The sequence below is a fragment of the Gymnoscopelus braueri genome, assembly GCF_963280865.1.
Source record: "Gymnoscopelus braueri genome assembly, chromosome: 21".
NCBI lineage: Eukaryota > Metazoa > Chordata > Actinopteri > Myctophiformes > Myctophidae > Gymnoscopelus > Gymnoscopelus braueri.
The window spans coordinates 2,252,956-2,279,081 of record NC_137623.1 but is presented as its reverse complement, the minus strand read 5'-3'; the positions used below and the strand labels follow the sequence as shown (position 1 = coordinate 2,279,081).

At 38.9% G+C, this 26,126-nt stretch overlaps 1 pseudogene across 1 annotated transcript in view; it reads left to right on the top strand.

Moving 5' to 3' along the window:
* Nucleotides 1-8,207: 8,207 nt before the first annotated feature.
* Nucleotides 8,208-26,126, top strand: part of LOC308077289 (transferrin receptor protein 1-like) — a 42,645-nt pseudogene continuing 24,726 nt past the window's right edge. The window contains exons 1-7 of the transcript XR_013935028.1: nt 8,208-8,542; nt 10,746-10,980; nt 13,003-13,228; nt 17,106-17,243; nt 18,900-18,984; nt 19,333-19,455; nt 21,988-22,083. The product of XR_013935028.1 is annotated as a transferrin receptor protein 1-like (transcript). The remainder of the gene's footprint in view (nt 8,543-10,745; nt 10,981-13,002; nt 13,229-17,105; nt 17,244-18,899; nt 18,985-19,332; nt 19,456-21,987; nt 22,084-26,126) is intronic.

Here is a 26,126-nt window from a genome sequence, read left to right as displayed (position 1 = left end):
TACATATATTTTCAAATAGCCAATAGTTCTCACTGAGACTGAGTCGCTTCTTTTTTTAGGCTTGTTTTCATAGACCTGGGTTTGCTTATTTCTCTCGCATGATCTGGCAACGCTGGTTTTACGACCATCAGGACAAGGTTGTCAGTCAGTGGAGCAGCTCGAGCGGTCTGGTGGTTCACTGTAAAGGTGAGATTAATAACAATATATAACCTTCCAATACAACATAATATTATATAATAATATAACCTTCTTAACGGCCATATTAACGAGCTGATACGTTCATTATCTTCATCATTTAATAAAGGTCTTCTGTTTAAACAGAGGCTTAATGGACAGAAACCTAGAGGAGAAGCCCTGAATCATGACAGTCATGGAAGCACTTGTTCCTGGTTTAAGAATACTTTACATTTACCACCTCTACATCTACATAAACGTTCACATTTACAATATAAAGTGCTGACCTCACGGCCACTGATGTAACAAGTTAAAGCGCCTGGGTCTAAGTACCCGTATCTTCAGTATTGTTCAATAAAAAGGTTTTTAATCCGATTGCCGGCCATTTTCACCGAATTTTCTGCATTTGCTTTCAAGTATGCGCCCCTATCGGTTGGAAGGTGTATTGCACTCTGATACCTTATATAAAAAAGAAGAAGAAATTGAAAATGTCCACCGATCGGATTAAAATGCTTTTTATTGAATAATACTGAAGATACCGGTACTTAGACCCGGGCGTTTTAACTTGTAACATCCGTGGCCGTGGGGTCAGCACTTTATATTTGAAATGTGAACGTTTATGTAGATGTAAGAGTTGTAAATGTTGACATTTCAAAAACCAGGAACAAGTGGTTCCATGACGCTTTGTGACAGACGAGCGTCATGTGAACCATGGCTATTTTTGAACACAGTCTATGGTCTGAACACAGACACGGATCCAAGACTGACTGTCAGTCATGGATGAACTTCAACCTGGTGTTTGCACTTTCTCCCTTTCTGCCCCGTACATCTACATAAACCTTCATATTTCAAATATAAAGTGCTGACCTCATGACCACGGATGTTATTATTATGTACGGGCCATCCAAAGTACTTGTATCTTCCTTATTGTTTAATAAAAAGCATTTTAATCCGATCGGTGACTATTTTCTCATATAGTTATAATGTATCAGAGGAGTGCAATACACCTCCCGACCGATAGGGTCACGCGCTTGAAAGCATGATGGAGGAAATGCGGAGAAAATGGCCATCGATCGGATTAAAATGCTTTTTTATTGAATAATATGGATGATACGGGTACATCTGAGGACCCGTACATAATTATAACATCCGTGGTCATGAGGTAAACACTTTATATGTGAAATATGAACCTTTATGTAGATGTAGGGAGCAGGAAGGGAGAAAGTGCAAACACTTAACCTCGCATCACCAGCCTTTCTAGCAAACACTATGTTGAAGTTCATCCACGACTGACAGTCATGCATCATTTGAATGACGCTAGCTGTTAGCCTACAGGCTAAACTCATTCTATTGTGTTATCAGTGTAGTTACAGTAACTCAGCTATAATAATATACATGTATTTATCTCTGTTTGCCTTTCATATATGTTTATTATGTTGGTGTTTCTTGTAGTTTATTATTCTGTCTAGGCTTTATAAACACGTTTACTGACGTCAGAACCTGTCTCTCTGCCTGGGCTGCAGTGGTGGAAAGTAACTAAGTACATTTACTCAAGTACTGTACTTAAGTACAATTTTGAGGTATTTGTACTTTACTTGAGTATTTCCAATTTCCAATACTTTTACTTCTACTCCACTACATCTCAGAGGCAAATATTGTACTTTTACTCCACTACATTTACTTGAAAACTTTAGTTACTAGTTACTTTTCAGATATAAACTATGATATAATGAAACATACATTAACCACTTTAGCCCTATTTTATACAAAGGCTATTTGAAAATAGCAGATCTACAAGCTCACAACGCGTCGCGCTGCGACGCGTTGTGAGCTTGTAGATCGGCTATTTTCAAATATTTAGTACTTTTACTTTTGGTACTTTAAGTACATTTTGATGCCAATACTTTTGTACTTTTACTCAAGTAAATTTTTTATTCTGGACTTTTACTTGTAACAGAGTATTTTTATATTGAAGTATTGGTACTTTTACTTAAGTAAAGAATTTGAGTACTTTTTCCACCACTGCCTGGGCTGGCAGACAGTGAGACAGGTTGGGTTGGCACAGTCAGACAGACAGACAGACAGACAGGTTCTGAGTTGACACACACACACACACACACACACACACACACACACACACACACACACACACACACACACACACACACACACACACACACACACACACACACACACATGTTGGTGTTGACAGAGAACAGCAGTGACCTTGGTCTTGTGCAGTGGTGTAAAGTAACTAAGTACATTTCTCAAGTACTGTATTAAAGTAAAACATTTTAGGTATTTCTACATTACTAGAGACAGTATTTAAAATTGTCAGTACTTTTACTTCTACTCCGCTACGTCTCAGAGGCAAATATTGTGCTTTTACTCTACACTACAAATATTTGAAAACTTTAGTTACTTTGTTGATTTTAATTTAATATATTACTAAACATACATTAACCACTTCAAGCCCTATATACATTTTGGCCTTTTGAAAATAGCCGATCTACAAGTAGATCTTGTAGATCTGCTATTTTCAAACGATTTTTATACATTTGAAAACTTGTGAAATGGGACATTCTGCACAATGAGTACTTTTACAAGTGCATTTTGATGCCAATACTTTTGTACTTTTACTCAAGTAAATGTTTAATTCCGGACTCTTACTTGTAACAGAGTATTTCTACATTGCAGGTGTGTGTGTGTGTGTGTGTGTGTGTGTGTGTGTGGTACGTCGTTATGGTATTTAAACAAGGCCATATAATTTGCAGCAGTTCCTTGCTCAGCCTTTTTAAAACACCATATCATGTATTAAAACATGACAAACAGTTATTACAGGTTTAAAGAGGTTTAGGGACCATGACTGAAGCAATGTTTAACTCTTTATTTTTTTAAATACAAATTTTGTAAAGCACTGTTATTAACTTTGAGGCCTAAAGGGTCTGAGGATAGGATCATATTCTATGAGCCATAATGACATAAGATGTTGTTTGTCAGCAGTGGTGGAAAAATATACTCACACTTATTACTTAAGTAAAAGTATATCAATACTGCCGCAGTGTAGAAATATTCTGTTACAAGTTAAAAAGTCCAGTAATCAAAATTCGTCGCAGCTACGAGCTTGTAGATCTGCTATTTTTGAAAAATCTTGAAAATGTGTGCATAGCCTTGAATATACATTTATGTTTTAAAGGGAACACTTTTAACTCAAATCTTTGCTTCTGGGGGGTCCCTGGCACAAAACATTTTCAGATGGTGGTCCGCGGCCACACATACATCTCAATTTGGGGGTCCTTGGCATGAAATAGGTTGAAAACCACTGCTCTGCATCATTAAAGTTGCATCACCGCTGCTGTAGAGGATCATGGATGGATTGATGTGTATTTATTTGTGCCGTCTGCCTGTCTCTAAAGAGACACTCAGCTCAGTCTGTCTCTAAAGAGACACTCAGTCTGCCTGTCTCTAAAGAGACACTCAGTCTGCCTGTCTCTAAAGAGACACTCAGCTCAGTCTGTCTCTAAAGAGACACTCAGCTCAGTCTGTCTCTAAAGAGACACTCAGTCTGCCTGTCTCTAAAGAGACACTCAGCTCAGTCTGTCTCTAAAGAGACACTCAGCTCAGTCTGTCTCTAAAGAGACACTCAGCTCAGTCTGTCTCTAAAGAGACACTCAGCTCAGTCTGTCTCTAAACCTGCTGAGAGACACTCAGTCTGTCTCTAAAGAGACACTCAGCTCAGCGCTGAGAGGTAGAAGTGCTGCTCTAGTGTTTCTGCCAAATAATCAATTTCCTGTTTCCTGTGTGGAGCAGAAACATCACATCTTATCTGCAGATTCTGGCTTCTTTGTGTTTTTTTTTGGGGTAAATTAACGTCCTGCTTGATCACAACTACAGCGTCACACAAACCAGCTTGTGGATCTGCAACTTATGCTATTTATTTTGTATATGAATCCTTTAAAAGTAATAGTTTGAGCCACATGGTATGTCATCATATGAGGTTTTCCACCCTGACAGAAACCATATCATTTATGCTTCAAGGTGTTGGTATAATGGATAAATATATATATATATATATATATATATATATATATATATATATATGTTGGTATAATGGCTAAAACCCATTCATGTCAAACACAAACCTTTTTTTTAACGGAAATTAAAATGCCCTGGATACAGTGGTGGAAAAATTACTCCTATTTATTTTTACTTAAGTAAAAGTATCGATACTGCAATATAAAAATACTAAAAGCACCAAAAGTAAAAGTGCTAAAATGTTTGAAAATAGCAGATCTTCAAGCTGTTGTGAGCTTGTAGATCTGCAATTTTCAAATAGCCTTGGTATAAAATGGGGATACAGTGGTTAATGTATGTTTTACAATGTAGTAATGTATATCTGCAAAGTAACTAGTAACTCGAGTTTTCAACTAATTGTAGTGGAGTAAAAGTACAATATTTGCCTCTGAATGTAGTGGAGTAGAAGTAAAAGTATTGAAAATTGGAAAAGCTCCAGTAAAGTAAAGAAATACCAAAAAAAATTACTTAAGTACAGTACTTGAGTAAATGTACTTAGTTACTTTAAACCACTACCTGGTAATGTGAGGACATTGTGGCTAGTTGTCCGTTAGCTCTCACACATACAGTAAACCCTCAGTCTAGTTGTACAGTAACTCTATTGTAACATGCATGGGTTCCAGGAACAAATAAACAGACTCCCTACCTGACTGGAAGTGACTGGAAGATATTCCTACACGTCATCTAGTCTAATGTATTCTATTTATACGTCTGTCCATTAATCATCAGAGTGTCAAATGGCTTTAAAGGCCCACTTATAACAAGGAGACAGATGACAGACAAGCAAAGAAAAAACTCCTAGAAAAAAATGAGGCACATTTTCACAGAACTTAAAGATAGGGTAAGTGATATTTTTGGGTTAAAACAAAAAGTATTTTGTTAAAAGGTTAAAGCACTATATTGTGATAGTAATCATTGCTATAGAGTGTTTGTTCAGTAACAGGAGTCTCCCTGTCTCTCCAGCTCTTTAATAAACAGAAAATACATTTTCCGGTAGGTGTCAAAATCTCAGCCAATCAGGAGAAAGTACCCATTTTTAAGCTTCATTTTTATAGTGTTCCAATTTTGCCTGGTCATTTCTTAGTGTCATCACTTCCAATTTCACTTGTTTAATCTATATCCTGATTGAGTTCTCTGTCCTGGTTGGATAAAATTGGAAATGAAACTGAAACGAAAATGCATTTTCTGTTTTATAAAGAGCTGGAGAGACAAGGAGACTCCTATTACTGAACAAACACTCTATAGCAATGAGTACTATCAGAATATAGAGCTATTTAACACTTATTTTAACCAGAGAAAATCACTTACCCTTATATTATATGGCCTGGCATCACAAAACTAGTGTTTTGTGACGCCAGGCCAACAAGTCGGACTCTGCATTTATACATGCTTTAGAGGCAAAGAAGAATAAAACTTCATAATATCGTCTGTCGGGGTGTAAAACCTCATTTATATCCAAAACTGTCACTTTTCAGCATTCTAACCCTTTAAGACCTGGAACGCATCTGTGTCATTTTTAGATTTGAGCTAAAAAGCATTATTTTACACTTTGGCTATTCAAAACGAGCTTGTAGATCTGCTATTTTTGAAACATCTTGAAAATCTGTGCAAATCTTTGTATACGTATATTTTTAACTCAAGTTAAAACTATATTCCATGTTAAGGACCCCCACAATGATATGTATTTGGCCGTGGACCCCCATCTCAAAATGTTTTGTTCCAGCCAGGGACCCCCAGAAGAAAAGATTTGAGTTAAAAATGCTCGCCTGCAGATCTACAAGCTCATAGCGCTATGAGCTTGTAGATCTGCTATTTTTGAATAGACTAAGAAATCTTAAAATGACAGAATTTATTGCAAGAGTTTTTGAAAATAGCCGAGCTTGTAGATCTGTTATTTTCAAATAACCGATGCATATAGGTTTAAAGTGCTCATGTGGCCTAAGTTGCTTCTTTTGGGCTTGTTTTCCTAGACCTGGCTGCTTATTTCTCTCACAAAATATGGCAACACTGCCTGTAAAAATGAGTCCTCATTAAAGGGGAATGTTGGACCACGGATTTCTTACCTTTTCTATGTTATGATATCTTAGGATGAATGGTACAGTAGGAAAAAATCATAACTCCATCCCGGGTCCACCACAGCTTAAGACGTGCGCCAATAGGCCTTGCGCTAGATCGCGTATTTTAACCCATTGAGACCTGAAGCCGATTCTAAGTCTCCTAAATCTCAACAGTTTTCTGAAAAACCTATGTTTCTATATCAGTGGTGCTCTCAATCTTTTTCATGTCAAGGACCCCCAAAATTATATGTATTTCGCCGCGGACCCCCATCAAAATATTCTGTTCCAGGGACCCCCAGAAGCAAAGATTTGAGTTAAAAATGTTCGCTTTGAAAATATATTATGTTCAAAGATTTGCACACATTTTTGTGATTTTTCAAAAATAGCAGATATACAAGCTCATAGCGCGGCACTCGGTGCCGCGCTATGAGCTTGTAGATCTGCTATTTTTGAATAGCCTAAAGTGTAAAATAATGCTTTTTAGCTCAAATCTAAAAATGACACAGTTCCAGGTATTAATGGGTTAATAGCTTTTTTTGTTTGTATTTTGGTGAGGTGACAGAACACTATGGTCACTATGGTGACAGAACACTATGCAAAAAAAAAAAAAAGTCTCGCTCGACGAGATTGAAATCTTGAGATTTCAATCTCGTCTAGCAAGACTTCATATTCTTTTTTTTTTTCAACACTCTTTGGCTATTCGAATATAGCAGATCTACAAGCTCATGATGCGCTGCGTTGTGAGCTTGTAGATGCTATTTTCAAACAATTTTATACATTTTAGACATGATAACCTATGAAACGGGACATTCTGCATGACGAGTACTTAAACTCAAGTAGTATATATATATATATATATATATATATATAGTATATTTTGATGCCAATACTTTTGTACTTTTACTCAAGTAAATTTCGATTACCGGACTTTTACTTTTAACTAGAGTATTTCTGCATTTTCCACCACTGGTGTGTGTTGTAGTGTGTTTGGTGTAGAGTCACCTTAAAGAGCATCAGGCTGTTTGAGCTTCAAGTTCAACTCGACTGTTGGAGGCAGATTTGTCCATTTCCTGTCTCGAAACCTGCGTTTGAGAAAGTAGCCTGTGGTCAGTGATGGAGGAAGTACTCGCATGTTTTACTCAAGTAAAAAAGTATCAATACTGTAATACAGAAATATACTCTGTCTTGACTGTTGCAAGTAAAAGCTCGGTATAAAGAATGGACTTGGAAGTAGTTAGTTTTATGTCCCTCTCAGAACGTCCCATTTCACAAGGTTTCAAAATGTATAAAAACGTTTGAAAATAGCAAACAATTTTTTTTTAAATTGTACTTCAGTACAGTACTTGAGTAAATGTACTTAATAGCTACTTTACACCTCTGCCTGTGATCACGCACGCGTGCACACACACACACACACACACACACACACACACACACACACACACACACACACACACACACACACACACACACACACATGTAGGGCTGAAGTGGTTAATGTATGTTTTGTAATAATAGTCAAAATCTACAAAGTAACTAATAACTAAAGTTTTCAAATAATTGTAGTGGAGTAAAAGTACAATATCTGAGATGTAGTGGAGTAGAAGTAGAAGTACTGAACACTGGAGAAATACTCCAGTAAAGTAAAAATTATACTCCAGTGCAGTGCTTGAGTAAATGTACTTAAGTTACTTTACCACCACTGTTATGTACACACACACGCCTAACACATAATTTATTATCTCTCACACACACACACACACACACACACACACACACACACACACACACACACACACACACACACACACACACACACACACACACATCACAGTGTGTGACCCTGTCATCTTGTAGGATGTAGTCAGTCAGTGTGTTGACAGAAAACAGTCTCACATCCCAGTCAGGACAGACGGGTGTCTGTGTGTCTCTCCTTATTATTTGGTCTTTGTTCTTCATTTTCACATTCATATTTGACCCTTTTTCTGTCCCTCATTGTTGTTTAGTTTCTGTGAGTCCTGTTCCATTTTTTAAATACATTTTTGTATAATCTCTTTGCCATCTCACTGCCCTTTATTTTGTTTCCGTGTTTTTTAACCGTCATTCTCCGCCTGCGTTGGTGTGTAACTTCCTGCTCCGTTGTCACTCAGCCTTAACCACTTCATCAACTCTTTTGTCTCCATCAGGAACACATGGCTTCAACCATGGAGCAGGTGAGGTCTGCATTTAACAACATGGTGAGTTTATTCCTGCGTTTTGTTGATTCTGTGTGTTTGTTTTGTCATTAACCCATTAAGACCTGAGGTTCCGATTCTACAAAAATGTCTTCTAAATCCCAACAGTTTTTTTTGAAAAAAACTTGTGTTTCTATGTCAGTGCTGCTCAAACTTTTTCATGTCCAGGACCCCCAAAATAATATGTATTTGGCCGCGGACCCCCATCTCAAAATATTTTGTTCCAGGGACCCCCCAGAAGCAACGATTTGAATTACAAATGTTCGCTTCAAAAAATTGCTAAAAAAAGATTTGCTAAAATGTTCGCAATTTTTCAAAAATATCAGATCTACAAGCTGAGCTATGCGCTATATAAGCTTGTAGAATCTACACGTGATGCTGCTATAATATCAGGCTTGTCCATCTACAATGTAGATGCACGAGCCTGATATTATAGCAGCATCACGTTTTTTCAGAAAATTGTTAGGATTTTGAAGACGTTTGTAGAATGAACCCCAGAAGCAAAGATTTGAGTTTGTTTTCAATATATATATATTTAGCCTATATTCAAAGATTCATGATTTATTCATCAAAATAAAATTATTGGCTTAGGAATTTGACATTTGGGTGAACTATCCCTTTAAGGAAGTACATAATATCTTTGCTCCATCTTCAGTGTGATGATGGTGGATAGTTTCTGTTCTAAAGGTATTCAAAGTGTTTTTATCTCTTAGTTCTTAATGTGTTCCAGTAAGGAAGCTGTAGGTGGTGATGGACATGATAACAGCAGCTTAGAAACACGTTTGACTTGACTGTCAGGCTGGGTGATAATTGTCTGAAATGTAATTAAGCTATGAGCTTGTAGATCTGCTATTTTTGAAGAAAAGAAAAACGTGAAAATTTGTGCAAATCTTTGAATATATATAAATATATATATATATATATATATATATATATATATATCTTTTTTAAAGCCAACATTTTTAACTCAAGTCTTTGCTTCAACATATGAACATATTTTGTTCCCTGGAACAACATATTTTGAGATGGGGGTCCACGGCCAAATACATATCATTTTGGGGGTCCTTGACATGAAACAGGTTTGAGAACCACTGATGTTATAGCAACATACGTGTTTTCAGAAGTTAGGATTTAGAAGATATTTGTAGAATCCCCCAGAAGCAAAGATTTTAGTTCAAAACGCATTTTTTTTACTTGACTTGACTGTCTGGCTGGGTGATAATTGTCTGAAATGTTTTTTTTAACCTTGTGTATTACTCTCAGTGATGTGGAGAACAGCATTACTTTATGATGTTTTAACATCCCCTGTAATCTGCACTTTTTTGCATTACATTTTTTTTACAATTTTACATTGCATTTAATTAAGCCATTAAATCCGGGAACGCATCCGTGTCATTTTAAGATTTCTTATCTGCTATTCAAAAATAGCAGATCTACAAGCTCATAGAGCGGCACCGAGCTTGTAGATCTGCTATTTTTGAATAGCCAAATGAATGACACAGATGCGTTCCCGACCATCAACATGGCGATATTGTAACTATGATGGCTTTTGTAAATAATTTCAGTATTGCCTGGATTAGTTCTTGCTGATTATTAGCTGTGCCGTGGGCCTGGCAAATGAAAACAATGACGTGGGATCTGACAAAAGTGTTAAAGAGGACCTAGTGGAGACGGGATCCAGTAGAACTAAGATGAGTCACTTTATGCGTGGTTGTGCGTGGGTGTCGTGCTCCGAACATAGCCAAGTAAAAGTATCAACACCCTCTTGTAGAAATAGTCGGTATTCAAAATTTACTTGAGTAAAAGTACAAAAATAAAAGTACTCGTTAGGCAGGAAGTACCATTTCACAAGTTTTCAAATGTATACAAATCTGTTGAAAATAGCAGATCTACAAGCTCAAAACGTAAGTCGCAGCGCGACGAGTTTTGAGCTTGTAGATCGGCTATTTTAGTATGAATCAGGCCTTACCACACCATCAAGGCTCGCCAAAAAAAATACATTTTAGTCGACTAAATCAACTGTAGATTTAGTCGACTAAAACTAGAATAAAACTGAAACACATCGGACGACTAAAATATGACAAAAAACTAAATGGATTTTTTTATTCAAAAGACAAAAAACTACATTTACTCAAGTACTGTAACTATCTCTGTCTCTTATCTCTATGCAGATTAAATACTATCTCTGTGTCTTATCTCTATGCAGATTAACAGCGAGCGCTACAGTCGCTTCACCCTGCAGCCGCAGCAGGAGGCGGAGGGAGGAAGAAGCCACGCCCATGTGGAGGTCAAGCTGTCCAATGGCGTCGTAGACGACACGGCCACGGAGGAGGGGGAGGGGCCAGAAGGAGGCTCGCCGTCCTACCAGCCTCACCCGCCCAGACAGAGGCGCCAGACGCTCTGTTTCATGGCCCTGGGGACCGCCGTGCTCTTCGTGGTCGGTATGTATCTCTGCCTCCTGCTCGTTACGTTACTGGTCTCTCCTCGATGTCTCTTTGTTTGTGTATAGACCACTTAACAGACCACGTCACACTGATAAGAACCAGCATGCGTGCAACCAGTATGTGCGCAACCAGTATGTGCAATGAAACCCATTCTATCAGGTCAATGAAACCCATTCTGTCAGGTCAATGAAACCCATTCTGTCAGGTCAATGAAGCCCATTCTGTCAGGTCAATGAAACCCATTCTATCAGGTCAATGAAGCCCATTCTGTCAGGTCAATGAAACCCATTCTGTCAGGTCAATGAAACCCATTCTATCTGGTCAATGAAACCCATTCTATCAGGTCAATGAAACCCATTCTGTCAGGTCAATGAAACCCATTCTGTCAGGTCAATGAAACCCATTCTATCAGGTCAATGAAACCCATTCTGTCAGGTCAATGAAACCCATTCTGTCAGGTCAATGAAACCCATTCTATCAGGTCAATGAAACCCATTCTGTCAGGTCAATGAAACCCATTCTGTCAGGTCAATGAAACCCATTCTGTCAGGTCAATGAAACCCATTCTGTCAGGTCAATGAAACCCATTCTATCAGGTCAATGAAACCCATTCTGTCAGGTCAATGAAACCCATTCTGTCAGGTCAATGAAACCCATTCTATCAGGTCAATGAAACCCATTCTGTCAGGTCAATGAAACCCATTCTGTCAGGTCAATGAAACCCATTCTGTCAGGTCAATGAAACCCATTCTGTCAGGTCAATGAAACCCATTCTGTCAGGTCAATGAAACCCATTCTATCAGGTCAATGAAACCCATTCTGTCAGGTCAATGAAACCCATTCTGTCAGGTCAATGAAACCCATTCTGTCAGGTCAATGAAACCCATTCTGTCAGGTCTCGCTATAGGACGCGCCTCACTAGCCAACACACAAGAGGGGGTTGTGGTTAGAGGTTAGAGGGGGTTGGGGTTAGAGGTTAGAGGGGGGTGGGGTTAGAGGTTAGAGGGGGTTGGGGTGTGCTGAAACCAGCGCACCCCAAAACAACATGTTGGGAATTGATTGCATGAAACAATCACCTGTGCATCCAGTCTCAATGTTAGTAAACAAATAATGGGTCTATATGGATTGGGAATAACAATAGGGAAACATTGGATATAGACAATGTTGTTGACTGTAAGAGGCAGATTCTATATGCAGGTTCTGTAGGTCTAAACATCCACATTTCAAAGCACTAGAGACATAGAGACATAGACATAGAGACAGAGACATAGAGACATAGAGACAGACATAGAGACATAGAGACATAGAGACATAGAGACAGACATAGAGACATAGAGACATAGAGACAGGATGTGTTCATTCCAGGTGTAAAGCACACTACATACAGTAGGCAGACTCACAGCGTCATTGCTTTGTTAACTTTTAACCACATGAACTCTGGCTTCCCTATTGTGGCCATGCATGCATACATACATTTGGCCTGAAAATGTAAAAAGAAATTCAAGATGTTCTTCTGACCTAACCGTCAGATCTACAAAAGTGCAGCACTGCCAGTTTGTAGATCTGCTATTTTATTTGTGTAAATCTTTGAATATATATATATATATATTTTTTTAAAGCGATAATTTTTAACTCAAATCTTTGCCCTTTGGGGATTCTACAAATGTCTTTTAAATCCTAAAAGTGGATGTTATATGTTGCTATAATCAGTGGTTCCCAAACTTTTTCATGTCAAGGACCCCCAAAATGATAGGTATTTGTCCGCGGACCCCCATCTCAAAATATTTTGTTCCAGGGACCCCCAGAAGCAAAGATTTGAGTAAAAAATGTATATATATATACATTCAAAGATTTGCACACGATTTCTTTAAAAAAAATAGCAGATCTACACTGTGAGCTTGTAGATCTGCTATTTTTTTAATAGCCAAAGAAATGTAAAAAATGACACACAGATGCGTTCCTAGTCTTAAAGGGTTTTTGCTGATACGATGTATAATCTTCTTTCCTTCCGTCTCCCAGGCTTTCTGCTGGGCTACGCCAGCCACGCCAGACCCCACCAGGGGGAGCCGGTGAGCTGCGCCACGCAGCAGGACGGGGACGTGGTCCCCGAGGACGGGGGGAGCCCGGCGGGGGGGACGGGGGGGGGAGGGGACGCGTCCTCCTCTGAACCCGCTCTGGACTGGGACGACATCACCCGCCTGCTGAAGGACAAGCTCCGCCCAGAAGCCTTTGAGGACACTCTAAGGTCATTTACCATTACAATTATTTGAGAAGTATAGTTACTTTGTAGATTTAGATTATTATTACAAAACATACATTAACCACTTCAGCCCTATATACATTTCGGCCATTCGAAAAGAGCCGATCTACAAGCTCACAATGCGTCGCGAAGCTTGTTATCTTCAAAAGATTTCTTATACATTTTGAACTTGTGAAATGGGACATTCGGGTACTTAAAGGAGCACTTCACCCCTGGAAGAAGTTTTCGGTCTTTTAATGAAGTTTAGGAGTCAAGAAACAAGATCCTGGGTTTTTTTTGTGAATAATCTGTGTTTTTAGATATCTAGTAATCTTTGCAATATTCGTGACGTTATTTGCATCATGAGAGATTGGTCTCATTCCTTTCCGCACTACATGTCTCGGCGTGTCTCAGTCAGACCATCTCAAAAGACAGCCCCAATGGGGTGTCCGTAACACTTTGTTCAACCTTCTTTCGCCACTCGGCCACTCCCATTAGCTGCGGCCATTGCAGAGTGAGGCATTACTTTACCTGAGTTATCTTCTGATAGTTGTACTTGAATGTTGACATGAAATAATAATCCTGTGTAGTGTTTCATAAGCGCAAGCTTGAAAAAAAAAATACAGCGTGGAGTAGCAGCGCTGGTAAACAAACACCGTCACGAAAGGCTAGGATCATAATACCAAGGATGTGACAGTGATGTCAATACTATGCGACACGGAAGTGAAACTGCATGAAGATACTTATATGTCCCTGTGATATGACATCACTAACGAATCCTTGGACATAATATGTAACTAGATGAACGTTTGCGAGGACAGCCAGTGTTGCCAGATATTGTGAGAGAAATAAGCAGCCAGGTCTATGAAAACAAGCCCAAAAGAAAAATAACTATGCCAAGAGCACTTTACCTAGACATGGGATATTATATATTTGAAAATTGCTGATCTACAAGCTCACAACGCTTCGCAACCCATTGTGAGCTTGTAGATCTGCTATTTACAAAAAAATCTTGAGGGGGAAAAAGTCCAAAATGTGGATTTTTTGCAAAATATTTTTATTTGCTTTTCAAAATGTGGAATATTTTTGACACATATTTGTTAGGGGCTCCCTGCCACAAATTATAATTTCAGATGGGGGTCTGTGGAAAAATACATGAACATGTTTGAGAACCACTGGTTTAAACAGCAATCAAAACATTTGGAAACAAGCCCAAATATCAACTACATTTTAGAAAGAAGCCGCTTATAATAAGCAGACATGGCGACACTGGCATGCTGTTTGGATGTTATTGTTGGAGATCACACCCACATGGAACCTCCCCTGCCACAAGGCACCAAAGCATTCTGGGAGTTGAAGTTATAGGCAGTGATACGCTGTGGTCCCCCTGTGGTCCCCCCTGTGGTCACCCCTGGAACTTCTTCCAGGGGTGAAGTGCTCCTTTAAAGTATATTTTGATGCAGATACTTTTGTACTTTTACTCAAGTACATTTTGAATTCCGGTTACTTTTTACACCACTGGTCTGCGCGAGCGCGCGCACACACACACACACACACACACACACACACACACACACACACACACAACACACAAATTACACTGTAACCACCTGCGTTAACACAATAACAACCTGTAACCTCCTCTCTAAGCCTCTAAACAGTGGAATGACGCTGTTAAGCTAAACCCCACATGAAGCATGTGTCACTTACACTAGTTATGACCTTCACTATGTCAGCATCACAACAACAACAGATCACTAGTTCTGACCTTAATGTCAGCATCACAACAACAACAGATCACTAGTTATGACCTTCACTATGTCAGCATCACAACAACAACAGATCACTAGTTTGGGGGGGGATACATTTTCTCTAGGTCATTGGTTCTCAACCTGTGGGTCTGTACCCCCCAGGGGGGTCCCCAAATGATCGTGGTGTGGTCCCCAGATGATTATCTTAATGTGCAACATTGTACATGGTCCCCCAGGCTATGGAATTGGGATCAGTGTTGCCACATTTTGCCAGAGGAATAAGTAAGCAGGTCTATGAAAACTATGCTCATATCCCCAACGGGTATGGACTAGTATGATTTATTTTGAGGGGTCCCCAGTTCAAATATGATGATCTTCGGGGGTCCCCAGTTCAAATATGATGATCTTCGGGGGTCCCCAGTTCAAATATGATGATCTTCGGGGGTCCCCAGTTCAAATATGATGATCTTCGGGGGTCCCCAGTTCAAATATGATGATCTTCGGGGGTCGCAGCCTGAAAGGTTTTCAGAACCAGTGCTTCCAGGTAACTTCAGTCAAATGTTCCAGGATGAAGCGTTATGTTATGTTAACGTAGATCCAAGTGAATAAAGTATTTATGTCCCCATGCAGATCATGCTGTGTGGTAACCGACTGCTTTCACAACATTATGAACAAAGAAGAGCCTTTGAGTCTTATTTATAGTAAACTATGACCTTCAGGTATAGAGATTATCTTTAATATAATAATACGGTAGTTTCCTGGAGAAGGAAAGCGTTCCATTGTGTTTAGTCACATGGTCACATGGTCACATGGTGAAACAGACAACACACTGAATACACATCAGCTCATGGTTCACTAGTTTAGTCACCGTGTGTCACTGCAGTGCTGGAAAAAGTACTCAAATTCTTTACTTAAGTAAAAGTAGCAATACTGCAATATAAAAATACTCTGTTACAAGTAAAAGTCCAGAATTCAAAATTTACTTGCATAAAAGTACAAAAGTATTGGCATCAAAATGTACTTAAAGTACCAAAAGTAAAAGTACTAAATATTTGAAAATAGCCTAGGTATAAAATAGGGCTAAAGTGGTTAATGTATGTTTCATTATATCATAATTTATATCTGAAAAGTAACTAGTAACTAAAGTTTTCAAATAATTGTAGTGGAGTAAAAGTACAATATTTGCCTCTGAGATGTAGTGGAGTAGAAGTAAAAGTATTGGAAATTGGAAATACTCCAAAATTGTACTTAAGTACAGTACTTAAGTAAATGTACTTAGTTACTTTCCACCACTGTGTCACTGTGTGTCAGTTAAAAGGTTGTTTCCTGTTGACATTATGAACACATAGATGTGGCACACCCCATTTTGTTAAAGTCCGGAATTCAAAATGTTACTTACCTTAAAAGTACAAAAGCATTGGTATCAAAATGTGCTTAAAGTACCAAAGGTAGAAGGTACTCATTATGCAGAATGTTCCATTTAACAAGTTTTCAAATGTATTACAAACCTTTGAAAATAGCAGATCTACAAGCTCACAATGCGTCGCATTGTGAGCTTGTAGATCTGCTATTTTCAAATGGCCGAAATGTATATAGGGCTGAAGTGGTTTTGTAATAATAATCAAAATCCTCAAAGTAACTAGTAACTAAAGCTTTCAAATCATTGTAGTGGAGTAAAAGTACAATATTTGCCTCTGAGATGTAGTGGAGTAGAGGTAAAATACTCCAGTAAAGAAAACATATCTCAAAATTTTACTTAAGTACAGTACTTGAGTAAATGTACTTAGTTTATTTACACTACTGCACAAGACCAGTACAATACACACAGTTATGAAACACTGAGTCATGTCTGTCAGCCAGCAATAACCCATGAAAAGGGTTCTAAAATTAGAAATAAAAAACGCCTCAAATATTGTATTTATTTTAGAAAGTTAGTTTGTCCATGTGTGGTCCTATGCAATGTGCTAATAAAAAACAACTTATAATTCCTAAGGTTGATATCATTTTAATGTTTTTATTAGCACATGCTTTCCATCCATTCCTTCCTTAGGAATTCCAAAATGTTTACTTAAGTACAATACTTGAGTAAATGTACTTAGTTACTTTACACTACTGGTCTGTTGTCTCTGTAGTGTCTTGGATAAGCCCAGCCGTGTAGCAGGAAGTGCTGAAGACATGTCTCTGGGTAACCTCATCTACAACCAGTTCAAGAAACAGGAAATGGATCCCTGGACGGACAAGCATTATGTCCAGCTTCAGACTCAGGACAGGTAATGTGTGTGTGTGTGTGTGTGTGTGTGTGTGTCTGTGTGTCTGTCTGTCTGTCTGTCTGTGGCTACTTACATCTAAACAATGATCAGCATAGAAATTGTATGTAGGCCGACAGTTTTGGTATGTGTGTGCGTGCGTGAGAGAGAAACAGAAAGATAAGACATAATTCAATTGATTAAAGAAAGACAGACAACCAAACCCAAAGGTCTCTAACATCTATAACTATAAGCAAAAAATAAATCTCACCACTGAAAACCCCTGACAGTGACAGCATAGAAAATGCATGTTCATCATATGAACACAAAGAAGGCCAACACCACAGAGGGTGGCTTTAAAGGTGTGTGTGTGTGTGGGGGGGGGGGTGTTTCGGGTAAATTTAGACCAACATTTCCACCTTCAACCCTGAGACCTTTTGTATTGAAACCTCAATCATGTCAAGAAACTCCCAACACAGATGGGAACGTAAAACCACACTAACTGTGTCTAACCTTAACTATTATTAACCCATTAAGACCGGGAACGCATCTGTGTCATGTTAAGATTTCTTTGGCTATTCAAAAATAGCAGATCTACAAGCTCATAGCACGGCACTCAGTGCCGCGCTATGAGCTTGTAGATCTGCTATTTGTTATTTTTTATCGTGGGACATTTGTGCAAATCTTTGAATATATATTTTTAAATCAAAACATTTTGCTTCTGGGAATTCTACAAATGTCTTTTAAATCCTAACCGTTGATATAATATCAAGTCAAGGACCCCTAAATGTATATGTATTCGGCCGCGGACACCCCATCTCATATATATATTTATTCAAAGACTTGCAGCAATTCTCACGAAAAAAAAAATAGCAGATATATGAACTTGTATATTTGCTATTTTTGAATAGCCAAAGAAATGTTAAAATGACTCAGATGCCTTCCCGGCCTTAATGGGTTAACCCATTTCCGGCGGGAACCCTATTTGTAACAATACCTTTCAGGACGGGAACCCCTTTTGGGGTTCCTGTTTCTATGTACAGTATGTAGCAACATACATTTGTTGTCATTTTTGAATAAATATTTTTTGAAGTTTTTCAGAAAACTTAGGTCAGGATTTAGAAGGCGTTTTAGAGTCTGCCTCTGAGGCAAACTAAACTATATTCCCCCAATGAGAATCTAACCAAGAACCTTGTGTCATTGTAACTGTGCTTTTACTGTCATCTGTAAACAAAGTGATTTAAAGATTTAAAGATTCCCCGTCCTCCACGTCTAGTCCTAGAATCAAAACACCTTCACAAGCAGTTCCTATTTCTATAAAAAACACATCCTGTATGTGAGATTATACAGCTATAGGTCGTCTTCCATCACAGAAACGTTTTAGCTCGAGACCCAAAGGAGAAGTTTGATGTCTGCCCTGGGACCCAAACTTGTGAAAATAGCCGATCTACAAGCTCAACAACGCTCACTACAACGCGTGACGCTAAAACTGTGAACAAAATGGGGGACATTTTTGAAAATCTTTTGAAATGTTAATAACACAAAAAAGAGTCACATTTACTTGCATTTACTCCGCGCAAATGTGCCCGCGACCCGCAGATGGGTCCCGAACCAGTGTTTGGGAAACGGTGGATTAATGGTGTCCGCCTGTTTTATCTTCTCTCTCTCTCTGATTGGCAGCAAGCGTCCGAACCGCGTCCTGATTGGCTCAGAGGTGCTGGAGCCCAAGGGCTACCTGGCCTACAGTGCAACAGGAACGGTGGAGGTGAGTCTGCAGCAGTGTTTATTTTGAAGTCGTTTTCAGTCGTTAGACTTTTGAATAAAATCACATTTAGTTTTAGTCATCTGAAATGTTTTAGTGTTAGTCTAGTTTTAGTCGACTAAATATATCATAAGATTCTAGTCAATTAAATCTACAGTTGATTGGGTATGGCAGATGCCATACCTTGGCTCCAGAAAAAAAATCATGAATATTAGCCTAATGCAGGTGTAAGACCAATGTGTTTGTATTGTGTTATACTGTAGGTATAAATAGTTTTCTATGCATTTCGGGAGTTTGACCCCTTTTCAGGGTAAGGTTGTGTATGTAACTATGTAATGTGTGTGTGTTCAGGGTAAGGTTGTGTATGGTAACTACGGGCGTCCAGAAGACATCTCCGTCCTTCAGAAGAACAACGTTGAGCTGAAAGGTTGTGTGATGTTGCTCCGTGCTGGACTCCTCCCCTTTGCACAAAAGGTAGGGGTTATGTGTGTGTTTAACCCACATGATGTTTGGGGGGTCCCCAGGTGATTAGCTTAACTCATTGACTGCCGGAGTTAAAACATCGTGTACCGCCCCCCCCCCCCCCCCCTTGCCAGCGAAAATGTCGATTTTACTGACCTTTGAAAAACCATGGAATATTCTCTGTGACCGCCGTCCTCACGGAGATGGTTATTACACTCATTACACACACAGGGGTGTCGTAGAGGAGGAAAAACTAAATAGTCAGTTATTGTAGATCTTGTAGCTTGTAGATCTGCTATTTTTGAAAAATCTTGAAAATGTGTGCAAATCTTTGAGTATGTATTTTTTTAAAGCGAACATTTGTAACTCAAACCTTTGCTTCATGGGGGTCCCTGGAACAACACATTTTGAGATGGGGGTCCCTGGAACAACACATTTTGAGATGGGGGTCCACGGGCCAAATACATATCTAAAAAATGTTTTCTAAATCCTAACAGTGTGTTGCTATATCAGTGGTGCTCCAACTTTACCATGTCAAGGACCCCCAAAATGATATGTATTTGGCCGCGGACCCCCATCTCAAAATATGTTGTTCCAGGGACCCCCAGAAGCACAGATCGGAGTTTAAAATGTTTGCTTTAAAACATATATATCTATTCAAAGATTTGCACAAGTTCTCCACGATAAAAAAAAAAAAGCAGATCTATAAGCTCATAGCGCGGCCGCGCTATGAGCTTATAGATCTGCTATTTTTGAATAGCCAACTAAATCTTAAAATTACACAGACCTTCCCAGTTTTGATGGAGTAATGGCAAACCAGCATCCTTCTATGATGCATTACTGCCATCTTCAGGAACTAGAGTGTTACTGTTCATTGTGGCAGACAAACTCAAAACGAAGATGAAGATTTTGACATTTACAATTGTGTTTGGTTTGAGTTAGTGTTGCATATGGCCCTTGGCTTCATTCCTTAAATTGTATTATGAACGGCCTGCACCTTCAAAAAAAATTAACGATTTATAAAAGTGAAAGTTGCATTTTCCTTCTTCGCCTCAGGATGAAAGCGCCTTCTCTAGCTCTTGCTTAACCCTAAAACCGAAATAAACTAACAATAAAACACCCAAAAACGCCCAAAATCCGCCTGAAAACCGCACATTTTCGCCCAAAATCCGCCCATAACCGAAAATTATCGCGCGCGCAAGCTGGCCCTTGGGTGTTTTCATATTTTCTAATTTGGTCCCCTTTGAAAAAAGTTTGGACACCACTGCCATAACCCATTTGGATGGCCAACAAGAAATTAACTGAATATTATAACAACAATGAGTTTGCAAAGGCCAGTAGTAATGTGTCCCATAGAACACATGAGCTATGAGCTTGTAGATCTGCCATTTTTTAATAGCCAAAGACATGTTAAAATGACACACAGATGCGTTCCCGGTCTTAAAGGGTTAAGGCACTGACGGGTAGGAAACAAGTTTCAAACGAAAAACTACAGATTTACATTTGTCTTTCTTTTCATGTGACAAACCAGGGGGCTCCGATCATACCATTTATTTACAACTTATTTTTGAGATGGGGGTCCGCAGCCAAATGCAAATCAATGGGGGGTCCTTGACATGGAAAAAGATTTAAAAGGTTTTTCTGAAAACTCGTTTCAGATTCAGAAGATCTGGTATTATCTGGTCTTAATCCATTAAAACCAGGAACGCATTTGTGTCATTTTTAAGATTTCTTTGGCTATTAAAAAATAGCAGATATACAAGCTCATATCGCTCAGTGCCGCACTATGAGCTTGAAGATCTGCTATATATATATTTTTTTTTATCATGAAAATGTGTGCAAATCTTTGAATATATATAATATTTTTTTTTTTTAAAGCGAATATTTTTTACTCAAATCTTAGCTTCTGGGGGATTCTACAAATGTCTTCTAAATCCTAACAGTTTAAAAAAAAAACTTGTGTTGCTATAATATCAGTGGTTCTCAAACGTTTTCATGTCAAGGACCCCCAAAATTATATGCATTTGTCCTGCGGACCCCCATCTTAAAATATGTTGTTCCAGGGACCCCCCAGGAGCAAAGATTTGAGTTAAAAATGTTCACTTTGAAATATATATATATTCAAAGATTTGCAAACATTTTCATTTTTTTTTTTTTTAAATAGCAGATCTACAAGCTCATAGCTCATAGCCCGAGCTTGTAGATCTGCTATTTTTGAATAGCCAAAGTGTAAAATAATGGTTAAAGTGGTTACACAGATGTGTTGCCGGTCTTAATGGGTTAGTAAACCTTTTTGTGATGGACCTGCATCATGTGGTTTATTTTATTTAGCCACTGTACACTGGTTCTACCTCTAGGCTTTATGCCCTCATGTTGTTTTGTTTCAGTTTCTGATGTTTTTTTGTTGTGATGATGATGATTCTTTTTTTGTGCAAATTGCCTCTTGTAGCACTTTGAGATTTTCACAAATGTAAAGTGCATTATAATATAAATATATATAAATTGTTCTTTGATGGGCCTGTATATGATGTGTTCTCCTGTCAGGTGTCTAATGCTGCTGAGCTGCAGGTCTCTGCTGTCCTGATCTACCCTGACCCTCAGGACTACAGCTACCAGGCTCAGACTGAGCTCTACGGCCACGTAAGTCCAACTCTTACAATCCATTCATAGATTAATGGTGATGCTGACATGGATGATTATGAATCCATTCACAAATGTCAACAAAAAAAAAGTTAAATAAAAAAGTATATATATATATATATACATACATTATATTTTTAATTGCTTTAATTTATTTCTCATCATATCACTAATTGCACAGAGCAGCAGACATATTTTGGTTGGTTATCAGAATATTGAGAAGCCTTTTTTATAAGTCAGTATTATTTTACAAAGAAGGACTTGTTTATTTTCTTGTTGGTTTTCTGCAATTGTTGCTGTTGGCAAATATAACCTTCCAGCTGACAGTGACACATCTACCATTAGTTTATGGAAGAGATGGAATATAATCCAATCATAGCCCTCTGAATCGAACCAAACTCCCCCCTCCTCCTTACTAATTTATATATTTGTATTTTATTTTAACATGACATTAGTTTATTAACTGTACTAGACTTATAGTGTTCACCCTTTGTCCCTCATGTTGTGACAGGATGCTACATATGTTGCTGCCAACCTTGAACATTGGATTTCTCACCTAATAAATAGATGATTACCTCATAGAGTCGAACTGTATCTTTTGTTTTAGTTATTTTTGCGAATTTAGGGTAGTAATCTTCACTCACTCACTCACTCACTCACTCGCACGCGCACACACACACACACACACACACACACACACACACACACACACACACACACACACACACACACACACACACACACACACACCCCTGTTTGTTTAGACTACTTTTGGGTACGGATGTCAGGACACCCCCCTTTCGGGGGCTACCCTTTCTGAATGGGTTAGAGAGAAGCTGTGACCACTGTTGGTGTTCAGAGGGTGCCCACTTTACCAATATGTCTTGATATTTTTGATTTAAGCTTTATTTTAAAAGTATGATTTTTTACCCTGAGATTGGGGACAATCATATTTAACCCACTTTTCGGGACTTGGGCGGGGCTTATTTCACACAACAGGAAGTCACCTTTGGGGCTTTGGTCTATACACACAGCCTACTTTAAGCCACCTTTGGGGTTCTGGGGACATATCCTGGCTGCTCTATACTGCACTTTTCAGTGATATCATCTGTTATGCTATGTCACTAAAATGTGGAATGCCCTACCAAAGGCTCTAAAGGAGAATAAATCCCTACTCTCCTTCAAAACCGCCCTAAAAGAGCACCTACAGGAGGTTGCAAATTGAAACTGGCCCCTGTAAAAAAAAACATAGCCTCCCACCCCCGACCTGTTTCACTGTAAATAGTCCTCTTCAATTTCTTTATTTTATTTTTGTAAATAACTATTACATGCTGTTCCACATAGTGTTGCTGTTTATCTGATCAATGTTTCTATGAATTGAGTACAAAGGACCACAATTGAAACAAGCTTGGCTTTTTGTGTAGATCCTTTTAGCAGACCTTGTATTCTAAACTGTTTAAGCTTTTTGTTTGCAAACTGCTAATAAAGTATTCAATCAATCAATCAATCAATCAATCAATGCCTTCTCTGTATTGTCACTTTCCATGTCACAAGCATGTCACTGTTCAAAAAGAACTAGGGCCTGTTTCACAAAGGGTAGATTAGGATTTAGCAGATATCCTGGCTTAAACAAGCCAGGCTCAGCCATGACTCGGTTTCACGAAGGAAATCCCGCTTTAGTTATCATGGAAACTTAGCTGTGAAGTTAGCTTGCTCCGGACCAGGATAACGGCCAAGCTTTATTAATCCGTGTCCTGTTGTTCAAGTTTTGTGAAACAGCTTTGGGGTATTAGGCTATACACAAACTACTGTAAGCCACCTTTGAGGTATTAGGCTATACACAAACTAGTGTAAGCCACCTTTGGGGTATTAGGCTATACACAAACTACTGTAAGCCACCTTTGGGGTATTAGGCTAGTATACACAAACTATTGTAAGCCACCTTTGGGGTATTAGGCTATACACAAACTACTGTAAGCCACCTTTGGGGTATTAGGCTAGTATACACAAACTACTGTAAGCCACCTTTGGGGTATTAGGCTATACACAAACTACTGTAAGCCACCTTTGGGGTATTAGGCTAGTTATACACAAACTACTGTAAGCCACCTTTGGGGTATTAGGCTAGTATACACAAACTAGTGTAAGCCACCTTTGGGGTATTAGACTATACACAAACTACTGTAAGCCACCTTTGGGGTATTAGGCTAGTATACACAAACTACTGTAAGCCACCTTTGGGGTATTAGGCTAGTATACACAAACTACTGTAAGCCACCTTTGGGGTATTAGGCTAGTATACACAAACTACTGTAAGCCACCTTTGGGGTATTAGGCTAGTATACACAAACTACTGTAAGCCACCTTTGGGGTATTAGGCTATACACAAACTACTTTAAGCCACCTTTGGGGTATTAGGCTAGTATACACAAACTACTGTAAGCCACCTTTGGGGTATTAGGTTATACACAAACTACTGTAAGCCACCTTTGGGGTATTAGGCTAGTATACACAAACTACTGTAAGCCACCTTTGGGGTATTAGGCTATACACAAACTACTGTAAGCCACCTTTGGGGTATTAGGCTAGTATACACAAACTACTGTAAGCCACCTTTGGGGTATTAGGCTAGTATACACAAACTACTGTAAGCCACCTTTGGGGTATTAGGTTATACACAAACTACTGTAAGCCACCTTTGGGGTATTAGGCTAGTATACACAAACTACTGTAAGCCACCTTTGGGGTATTAGGCTATACACAAACTACTGTAAGCCACCTTTGGGGTATTAGGCTAGTATACACAAACTACTGTAAGCCACCTTTGGGGTATTAGGCTATACACAAACTACTGTAAGCCACCTTTGGGGTATTAGGCTAGTATACACAAGCTACTGTAAGCCACCTTTGGGGTATTAGGCTATACACAAACTACTGTAAGCCACCTTTGGGGTATTAGGCTAGTATACACAAACTACTGTAAGACACCTTTGGGGTATTAGGCTAGTATACACAAACTACTGTAAGCCACCTTTGGGGTATTAGGCTATACACAAACTACTGTAAGCCACCTTTGGGGTATTAGGCTATACACAAACTACTGTAAGCCACCTTTGGGGTATTAGGCTAGTATACACAAACTGCTGTAAGCCACCTTTGGGGTATTAGGCTATACACAAACTGCTGTAAGCCACCTTTGGGGTATTAGGTTATACACAAACTACTGTAAGCCACCTTTGGGGTATTAGGCTAGTATACACAAACTACTGTAAGCCACCTTTGGGGTATTAGGTTATACACAAACTACTGTAAGCCACCTTTGGGGTATTAGGCTAGTATACACAAACTACTGTAAGCCACCTTTGGGGTATTAGGCTAGTATACACAAACTACTGTAAGCCACCTTTGGGGTATTAGGCTATACACAAACTACTGTAAGCCACCTTTGGGGTATTAGGCTATACACAAACTACTGTAAGCCACCTTTGGGGTATTAGGCTAGTATACACAAACTACTGTAAGCCACCTTTGGGGTATTAGGCTATACACAAACTACTGTAAGCCACCTTTGGGGTATTAGGCTAGTATACACACCCTATTGTAAGCCACCTTTGGGGTATTATGCTATACACAAACTACTGTAAGCCACCTTTGGGGTATTAGGCTAGTATACACAAACTACTGTAAGCCACCTTTGGGGTATTAGGCTATACACAAACTACTGTAAGCCACCTTTGGGGTATTAGGCTAGTATACACAAACTACTGTAAGCCACCTTTGGGGTATTAGGTTATACACAAACTACTATAAGCCACCTTTGGGGTATTAGGCTAGTATACACAAACTACTGTAAGCCACCTTTGGGGTATTAGGCTAGTATACACAAACTAGTGTAAGCCACCTTTGGGGTATTAGACTATACACAAACTACTGTAAGCCACCTTTGGGGTATGAGGCTAGTATACACAAACTACTGTAAGCCACCTTTGGGGTATTAGGCTAGTATACACAAACTACTGTAAGCCACCTTTGGGGTATTAGGC